Genomic DNA, 6,000 nt, shown 5'->3' with positions numbered 1-6,000 from the left:
GAAAAAGTTACATTTGTTTTCAACACCCAGCCAAAACGTTGGGAAAATGTAGGCTCAATATTCAACTACTCTCTCTCTCTTTGTTATTTTTTCTCCCTCTCAGAAGCCGACAATCGTCCGAGACTGATTCGGAACGATGGAGTCACCCACTGAATGAACCATAGTTTCCCCACTCAGCTGAGTTCCCTGCCCGATTTCATCGGTTGACCCCCAGCAGAGTGTTCTGCGGGTGGCTTTATGGAATGTTTTTCCCAAAATCTGGCCGCGGAGCGGCGGCGGCAAGAGGGTGGTCGGCCACCCAGAATGAGAACGATACTACGATGCTGACGCCGCCGACGATTACGATTCCGACGACGACGACGTCGACGCCGAGATCCCGAAGAACAACAACGGGCGCGCTCGAGAATGCATTCGAATTTTCCTCCTTCGCGCTTTTCATCTCAGTTAGAATTCGCTCTCGTCCGTTGCCAGACAAAGGTGGTGATTTTTCATGTGTTGTGATTGCTCGTTGGTTGGCTCGTGTTTGGATGGACCCTGAAAGAGGTGTTTTTTTCTTCTGCTCGGTTCTGTTCTGGCGGCGATGACGGCCCTTCGGAAGGGATAGGAAGGCTTCCAGAAATGTTAGTCGCGATACTCGGGACGACACTGTTGCTGGTTTCTGCTTCCGGCTTTAAGAGGGGTTGATCCATTGGAATCTCTGTTCCGGTTTCGTGTGCAGCAACAAACGACGCTGGTTCCGGCGGATATAGGTCGAAAGTTTTTCTTGTGGCTGCAACAAAAAACTTCCTGAGCAGAGGGATCTATCTATTTGTGTCTAAAAACGGGGGTTCCGGTGTCATCCCCCCATACTCAGTGTGATCTATCCGCAACATATGTGCGTATGTGAATAGAAAAAAACGGAAGGGCTTTGCGAAAAAAGGGAAACTGGAAACGGAAATGATGTGCAAGGCTCGGTCAGAATGCTTATGTGTTGAAATATAGGGGTAGAAAAAAATTGTTTACCGTTCGATCTGTTCTAGGGAACAGTTTCCGGGATAGGTGTGGGAGTGTCCAAAGTGGGGCGCCTCCATCATCCTAGTGGCTAGAGACGTGTGGTTTTCACCCAAACTGGAATGTTTGCCAAGTTTTTCCTGCTTCGTCATCTACTGCCATAGTGATGTGTTTTGATTTTTTGCCCTACTCGCTTAGCAAAAAACAGCAGTAGTAGTCGGGAAAACGGGTTAAACTAAACCCCCTCCGGGGATCATCATTCATCCCCCCTTTCCACAACCGATAACCACAGCAGCCACCCTCCCTACTCGAGGCGCTCTTATGGATGAAATAATTCAGTAGGGCTTCAATCAAAAATTATTGATTGCATCAAGCTGCGAATTGCGGTGGCCTGTGTGGTGCTTGGCCAGTGTCCGTCCGTGTGTTTTATTTGGTGAGGTGGTTGTGGTGAATGTTATTTCCGCAGTTGCATCAGAGTAAAAATAGCTCTGGATGATTCTGTCGCGATCGCCAGCATCCAGCAAAAAGTGTGAAGGCGCGCGTAATTTGCATCGTGCAGTGCACAGCGGCCAATTTCCGCTTCCCCAAATCGGTGGAATCAAACCCAATTCCAGATTGTGTGTACCCCATCAGTGTTAACCGCAAAAAAAAAATAACCATTCAAATCAAAAGTGGCAGGTGTTTGAAGCTTTCATCGTCATCATCACCTGTCTGTGTTTTTCAGGAATCTGTAGGTGCAAGTTTATAGAAGAAAATATTGAAACAGAAATTATCCTAGCGTCAAATTTAATTGAATTTTAATAGCACACGAGGTGACGCTCAACGACAATCAACGCAGCTCTACCACAAAAAATAGGCATAAGTGAGCAGTGAAAGTTCTGGCGAAATCTTAAAATTTTAAAAATAAAAGCCAACTTAAGCTGCAAATGAAGAGGTGGTCGTCAGGAGAGGAGTTGTTATATAATTTTATTTGAAATTGTTCCGTTTGCTGATGGGCTGCTGACTGGCTGAAGCTGAATGGTGCAAAAAAAAATAAGCAAAAAAAAACCTCGATTGGTAGACAACAGACTTTGGCTCCATAAAATAGGCAAACTTTGGCTTTGCTGCTTCGGTGGATGGCAGTCGATGTGAAGAACGGGAAGCTGACCTAGTTTTGTGTTGAAGGAGTTCTATCGTTTTGGAGCTGGAACACCCTCTCCGTGTAGACGCAGTACCGGATTGGAGAAGAACATACGGGTCGAGCTAGCAATTGGAAACGACTGTTTGCTAAAACTTCAATCAGGTAGGTAGGATCTCGGAATTTCGATTACGCAAAACTACTATTAGGTACTTACCAGAAACTAGAGACAGTTGGAACATTTCTTGTATGAATTTATGACATCCTTCAATTTGCCACATTACTCGATTTTAATTAACAATTGTAAAATATTATTGCTGGATCAAAAACTTCATATAAGCTTTTTATTGTGTTGGAACTTTGTTCATATTTCGGAATGGTTTTTTTTTATTGAAAGTTGGTAAAAACAACCCTGAAGTAGATATTTGATTTTGAATACAGATCAAATACGCATCAAAAAAACTCTTAGCTTCAGATTGATATTTAATATGATTTTTTGAAATAATTATCGTATTAGAAGGGAAATTTGATCTCAACTTAATCTTGAATTATATTAGGGCCGGAGTTATTACGAAATGTTATGTGTCAGTCAACATTTTCGAAAAAATTAAGGTTTCGATGGTAAAAATTGATATCTGGCAACAAGTGCTGAAATCATCAGGTTTGTAATTTTGTTGTTTTTTGTCTAATATTTCGTGGACAAAAATTTGTTCTCAACAGTCAACTGTCGCCACGGGCATTCGCAAACTTTCTCCAATTCTGAGTAAGGCTTATTTCTACATCCACTTTCGACGGGTATCGTATTCGAACCAACTCTTTTATCATGATTTCTTTTTAATGATTATCTCACTACTACAACGGCTACTTAGAAACATGAAGTCTGTACTCTCTAGGGTAGGGTTATCATATCCTAGAAAAAAAAACCAAAAAGAGTACAATGAACCATATTCCAAAATTTTAGGAGAAACCATCATTAAATTACTGCCAATGTGACTGACCTCACAATTTTGATTTTTTCTTAATACACTTTTATTCTACTAAAAATTTTCAATAACAGTTTTTAACTACATTCTTGGCATTTTTTAGAGAAATTCAAAGACTCAATTTTGTTGTCGGAAATTTGGAGAAAAATTTTTGATTTAATTCCGAGAAAACACACGTTTCTTTTTCGCTAGAACATTGTTTCCGATTCATGTGCTTTCTATGTGTGAAGCAAATTGCTTTTGCAAGTCAAACTCTTTCACTTTAGGGGTCGCAAGTTGAAATCGGAGCTCAACTTATTTCTCGCGGTATTCGTGCCGTTAATCATCATTAATTTATTTTAATTTCGCGTTTAATCTCCCCTAAGACACGGTAACTAATTACACATGGATTTTGGATAGGTATCTTATTTTATTTTTTACGATCAATGAACTTCAGGACAGTCGAAAAAGGGTATTTTTTTACAATTCGTTCATTTGAAACGGCTCAAACCATTTAGTTTCAAAGGGTAATTTTAACATTTTTCTTTAATGACATTCACACCTATTAAAATGCAGGGATTTCATTGCGACTTTCCTAGAACCAATCGAACCAATGACATTCGCTAGGCAAAAATGTTATTGAGGAGAAAAATTCCATGACATTTTGGTTGGCTAATGTCATTGCAAAACTCATAAACATTTTTTTTTCATTTGCGTAACATTTTTTGGATGACTGTCAATGTCATTAAAGTCTCTGAGAATTGTTATGGGAAATGTTACGCGATTGAATTTCGGAATTTGGGAAATGTTACGCGACTGGACGAGTTTGAATTTCATTTTAATGACATTCTCAAGCCTGCCTGAGACCTCAGACAAGAGACATGAGCCTTGAGAGTTTCATGTCTCATTTCTCAGGTCTCAGGTCTCAAGTCTCGAGCCTCAGGTCTCAAGCCTCAGGTCTTAAGTGTCAAGTTTCATGTCTTATTGTTTCAAGTTTCAGAGCTGCAGATTTTTAATAGTCTTTTTTACACGGTTTTCGGTTTCGGGAACTAACACGTTTTTTTTTAACGTGGTAGTAACGTAACCAGTGTAAAAAAAACTTTACTGCAGTAGAGAGAGCATTTGGGGACAAACTGTTATCCGACATATAATTGAAGGGGAATAAGCTCTGCACTTTATTTTTTGATCAATTCTGTATGTATGTATGTAGTGTATCAGTGGTGTATCCACCTTGGGTGTACGGCAGCGCCGCGGATATTTCTCCGGCTTTCATGATAAAACAATTGTGATAAATACGTTAATTAGAAAAGTAAATATAAAATATTCATTAACTGAAAAAAAAAACTGAACGGGTGGACTAGTATTTAAAAATAAAATTTTTTACAAAATATACCATCTATTATTGAAACATGTGATTCATAGCTGTAAAACTCACTGAAATAGAAAATGAGGGGTTTAGGGGTTTAACCCCCCCCCATAAAGATTTTTTCCAAGTTAAATTTTCACCTTAGTAACGGAAAATTACTTCATCTCAAATGTATTTAAAAATAAGTATTTAAAAACAAGCACGTCAGAAATTTTTCTCATCTTAAATCACCCTGGGCTTGAGACATTTCATTCTACGACACTATTCGACGTTTGCGAATTGAAACTAATAATTTGTAAAGAAACTGAAAACTTGACGTACAAAAACCCTACCTCTTCAGAATAGGATTTTATTAAGAAGTGTAACTAAATAAGAACAGAGTTTGAGACAAACCATTTTTGTATTTAAATAAAAAAGGTTTACTTCATCACAAATGTTATGCTGATATGAAATATTCTTCAAGAAACCAATTCCAGACTAAATTTCATTTCGTGTTTTCTGTTCCTCTAAATGCTCAACACAACAAATAATTTACACAAGGCCACCAAATTTACATTTTTCTGAGGTGCAATGAATTCAAAAGGTAATTTCGACGAATCTAAATGAATCTAAATATGCGATATTTCTATCAGCTTTTGTTAATGAAATGACTTTTGAAAATAAGTAAATTGAAATATTTGAGATATTTCTGCTTTTTTTTCACAAAAACTTAAATCAAAATCATATAATTTAAAAATAAAAGTTTAGAATGTATTATCAACTCTCCTCAAGGCTTCAAGTAATTTTGACTTCTGCGAAAAAAGTTATGGAAATTTTATGCTTTATCAAATTTTCAAGAGGATTTAAACCAAACTGAATTTTGTATATTTTTATGAGCATACATGTTGCAGGTTTCAACAAATATGATAAATGAATTCAAGTTTGTTTACACTTTCTGTTGTAATGTCAAAAATACTTGTAATGATATCTTTCCATTTTTTTTAAACTGTTGAATTTTACATTTTAGATCATTCAGCATTTCCATCATAATATTATTCCTTAATTGGATGAAGTATGATAAACAGAATCAGAATCAGATTTTTTCATATCTGTAGGTTTGTTGGTTAAACAGTTATCAATGTTTGATTTTACTTAAAACTGATAAGTTTTAAATCTCCTTATCACCTAAACAAAAAGTGTTCAACCAAATAAAAAAATCGAGTTCAGGACGATAGAATCTACCAAATCAATCATCAAAAATAAACCAAAATGCTGTTACCTTGAGACATCAATTAAATTATGTAAAAGCTTATGGTGAAACGTGTTTATTTAAAGATAAAAACCTTCTTAAATGTTTTAATACACTTATTTTATTCATTTTCATATTATGTTTCAATTTTCAAATAAATGTCTTTGTGTTTCAATTTGGAATTTTTATGTGCTTGACACATAAGTCCTTAAGTATAAATTTTTAATAAGAAAAACATGGTTTCAACCTTCTGTTCTTTCCAGGACCCAATATCAATCAAAAGTGACAAAATACTTATAGCTTGTAATATTAAACTTTTAATCCTGCAATTAAACAT

General features: G+C 36.6%; 1 protein-coding gene across 1 annotated transcript in view; it reads left to right on the top strand.

Moving 5' to 3' along the window:
• The first annotated feature begins 458 nt into the window (after positions 1 to 458).
• Positions 459 to 6,000, top strand: part of LOC129745758 (5-hydroxytryptamine receptor 1-like) — a 197,029-nt gene continuing 191,487 nt past the window's right edge. The window contains exon 1 of the mRNA XM_055739087.1: positions 459 to 2,272. The gene's annotated coding sequence lies outside the window, so the exon portion shown is untranslated. The remainder of the gene's footprint in view (positions 2,273 to 6,000) is intronic.

The sequence above is a fragment of the Uranotaenia lowii genome, chromosome 1 (genome assembly GCF_029784155.1).
Source record: "Uranotaenia lowii strain MFRU-FL chromosome 1, ASM2978415v1, whole genome shotgun sequence".
Lineage (NCBI taxonomy): Eukaryota > Metazoa > Arthropoda > Insecta > Diptera > Culicidae > Uranotaenia > Uranotaenia lowii.
This window is presented reverse-complemented; position numbering and strand designations above follow the sequence as displayed.